We start from the raw sequence: 4490 nt of genomic DNA, 5'->3' as shown, positions 1-4490 counted from the left end.
GTTACTATATTATATGTTTATTTATGTTCATATATGTTCAATTTTGTTTGTTTATCTTCATTTATTTATGTTCGTTTAGCATGTTTAGGAACATAAACGAACAAACGAACATAAACAAAGTAATTTCTTAAATGAATAAACATGAATAGTAAAACATTCGTTGGTTTATCCATTCATATTCGTTATTTGTTTGGCAAACATTAATGAATGAACACAAACAACATCTTATTTTTGTTCATTAAATTCGTTTATAGTCGTAGACTCATGCAACTAATAAACAAATGTCCAAATATTTTTCGCATGATCTCTATGATTTCCTAAAATTGCCTTTCTTGTCCTTTTTGTCCTTGTTTGCGTTGGTTAAGTTCGTTTTTAGTGGCAGACTCATCTAACTAATAAACAAATGTCCAAATATTGTCCACCTGACCCTTATCGTTTTCTAAAATTATTTTTCATGTCCTTTTCGAACTTGTTAAGTATTTTTTTTTGTAGTTTTCTTGCTTATAAGTATTTTCAAATATATTAACTTTAAAACAAAATCATGATGTTTAATGCAAACCACATATACAACAAAAGAAAGTTATCATTTAATGCAAACAAAATTTACCAAAAGAATAAACAACCATTGCATGCAACTTTTTAAGTTTTTTCTTGTCTTATAATTGTTTTTTTTTCTTATAAGTGTTTCTTTTTTGTAATTTTTCTTGCTCATAAGTATTTACAAATGTATTAACTTTAAAACAAAATCACAATGTTTAATGGAAACTACATTTCATTACCACTTGCAAACAAATTTTACAAAAATAAAACAATCATTGCATGCAAACTACAACTACCATTATTGTTAGGTGTGTCAAACTACAAGTACAATTCATCCGTTGCTTATGAAGCTTCGCTTTTCTTTATCTTCCTTGTAGTTTTCTCAATTTCTGGATCAAAATCAAGCACGGTACATGTGCGTAAAATTTTTTGTAAAAAACAATTAGTAATATTGGGTCCCAACAAGATCACCAATTTATTAAGTGCATTAAACTTACAAATATTAAAGTTCTTTACTTGGTTGCCTTAAAGTGTAGGACATGAAAAGCATGGCTAATTCCACATGGACACATCCTAAAAGTTAATATCTTTTATATAGTACAATCACTAGTCCAAATAGAAAATGAATGGGTATGGATTATAAAACATAAAATAATAAATACATAGAAAGTTAAGCTGTATAAAATAAACTTAAGAAAACTCAAAATATAAATGTGATTACTCTCCTAATCCTACATATAATTTGACAGCTTGATTATTTAAAATGTGTTCCTTCCTAACATGTACTAAAAATCAATAACAATCTCAAACAATATTCTTCTACCAAATTATTTAACTAAAAGAAACTCTTTGAGTTAAACCTATGTTTTTACTAACTTAAGCAAGTAACTCTTAATTAAATCAGAAAAAACAACATTAAGAGGTGTGTAAAATTCATATAGTATAGTTCAATACTTCTCATAAGATTAGAAATGTAAAACATGTTAAAAGTAGTATATACCAGAAATATCATTGCAGAACCAATCTTATACTTGTTATTTATTAACTAGTTAATTAAAACGATTACGGATTTCAACAATTGTTTAACCGAAATGATTAAACCCTAAATCAGATTATCCAACAAAACGAATTTAAATCAAACTTTTATTAAGAATAAAAATGATAAACCTAGATATAATCACAAGTCAAAAACCAGGCTAACGAGTAAATGCAAAATAAGTCAAATCTTTGTGAAACATAAATCTAGGGGTTTTAGTCAGAAATGGATAAGAATGAATAAAATATTAAATATGAAATCTAAATAGTAAAAATAAATAAACTAAACTAATTTATCGATAGGTAGTCTTCGGATCTTCCTAAATCGCCAGGAAACATTTTGGCAACATCATAAAATGCCAGAAATTCATCTAAAAACCTTTTCAAAAATGTGTGCGTCCTCAGATCAGGACAACACAAAGTCTTACATGATCATTGAATGAGGAAAAAAAACAAGCGTTATGAGTCGATTTAGTGAAGTAATTGTTGTTTCAGGAAGTTAGCAGAAAAACATGATTGTGTAACTCAAAAACGTTATCGTGTAAATGTTAGGTCAAAATATGGTTTATACTTTACTTTTCTGGGCAATTATATTTCTCTGTAATATTTATGAATTTATGGCCTAGTTTACGGCTGAGTTTACGGCCGTAAACACCTTACGACCGTAAACTCATTTACGGCCCATTTGTTTTGTCCGACCCATATTCAAGTATAAATAAAGGTGTTAGGGTGAGGAGTAGTGATTGATGAACTAGAAGGAGTTTACGGCCAGAGAGAGAGAGAAACGTATGTGTGTGAATCTTTTATGTAAGGAACTTTAATTCTAATCAATTCATACAGAGATTCATCATATTCTTCTTCTTCTTTTCTTCTATTTGATTTGACATCATCCGTTTGATTGGGATTCCGCACCATCAAACGGATCTGACTGATACACGGGCAGTTTGGGACTTTACAATTGGTATCATAGCCAAGTTGTATCAATCAAAAGGATTTATTGTTTCATCCAAAAATGGAATATTCTGTGTTTACGGTCTAAGCTTACGGCCGTAAACATCGAGTTCTTGGGCCGTAAACTCTATTTTGGGGCATTATTTGATCTTATTTTCGAAATATTTTTGTGTTTTTGGATAGATCTCGCAAAAATAAGGGAGGTTTGTTCTTCGTATTTTTCATAAAAATGGGTTTTTGATCGAGTTTTGGAGCTTCAAAGTCGAAAAATCGTTGTTTTTCACGTAATCTTGAAGGGTTTTCGGTCGGAGCTTACTGCCGGAAACAGTTCACGGCCGGCGGCGGAGTTCGTGTTTCCGGCTAGGGTTTCTCGTCGTCGGCGGCTAGGGTTTTGGAGTTCACGGCCGGAAATTGTTCACAGTCGCCGGATATTTGCGGCCGGTGCTTGCGGTCTCGGCTTGGAGAACGGCGTCGGCTCGGTGGACGTAAGTTGCGGCTCGGTTTAGCGGCTTGGCTCGGATAGCAGCTAAGCAGCAGTCAGCTTCAAATTAAAATAGGGGCGCCATTTTGAGGGTGCAAGGTTTCGAACCCACAACCTCAAAGTCTTCAAGCCTGCGCTTTAACTAACTCAACTAGCTGATTCCTTGTTCTATTCCTTCAAAAATTAAAATATAACCCGTCTTTTTCGCACCTACTTTCGAAAATTTGACACTTTTAACCCAAAAACTCAATTTCTTTTAATTTTAAATTCCTTTTTCATCCAAAGTAAAAAAAAAATAAAAAAAATAAATAATAATAATAATAATAATAATTTTAATTTTTGAATTTTATTTTTGACTTTTTATTTCAAGTTTTGGTTTTGACTTCCAAGTTTGACCTTTCATTTTAAACTTTGACTTTTTCGTTTAGCTTTTAAAATTTCAAATTTAGCCTTTCGGTTTGACTTTTAAGTTTGACTTTTCAAGTTTGACTTTTGAGTTTGATTTTTTTTAATTTGACTTTTAAGGTTGACTTAAAAAAAAAAGAGCCATTTTAAATTTGACGTTTAATTTTTATTTTAGCTTCTAGTTTTTTATTATTGATTTTAAGGTCTACGAGGGAGTTGAAAACATGAAAGAAAGTCGTCAGGATATGTTAAGACAAAATTTCAACTTTTTCGATTATGTCCCTGGAGAAACGCTCGAAACTCAGTTGCAGCGGTTTACTACACTCACTACTAAGATGAATATAGCCGGGATCTTCTTGACTAAGTCCGAGATAAACAAAAAGCTATTGAATTCTCTTCCGAAATCGTGGGATATGAATGTAGCTGTCATCAAGAAGACAAAAGATCTCAATCGTCTTAGTATTGCTGATGTAATTGAAGAGCTTGACGCTTTAAAGAGTTCTGTAAACCTTCCGGTCAATGAAGTGTCATGTTCTCATTCATGTTCTCAATCATGTGAAGATACGATTAAGTTTCTTCGAGAACAAATTGATGTATTTAAAAGAGAAGTTGAAGACCTGAGATATGAAGGATATCAACTCAGGAAAGGACAGAAACCCCTAAAGGCTGAATTAGAAGCAAAAACCAAGGACTTTAGGAAACTTCAGGAAGACTACAGCAACAAATGTGAAAACTATGATTATGTAAACAAAATGCTGAGCTAGTGGCTGAAGTTGAATCTTTGAAAGGAAAGTTTGAAACCGCCAAACTTGATGTTAGAAAATATGATTTCTCAAGTGAGGTGGTTGCAAATATGATAGACCAAAGCATGCAGTTTAAAAGGAATCAAAACAAGGGTCTAGGGTATGATAGTGTACCTCCTCCTTACAATCATAAGTACACATCCATCCCTATGAAACAAGAATAAATTGACAGGGAGGCACATCTTAAATATGGAAAACCAGCTAGATTTGTGTCAGGAGGAGTTATTAATGTTGAAAATATTGATGTTTCTGTTACATGTGCAGGTAAAGTAGCA

This window comes from Lactuca sativa, chromosome 9 (genome assembly GCF_002870075.4).
Source record: "Lactuca sativa cultivar Salinas chromosome 9, Lsat_Salinas_v11, whole genome shotgun sequence".
Classification (NCBI taxonomy): domain Eukaryota; kingdom Viridiplantae; phylum Streptophyta; class Magnoliopsida; order Asterales; family Asteraceae; genus Lactuca; species Lactuca sativa.
This window is presented reverse-complemented; position numbering follows the sequence as displayed.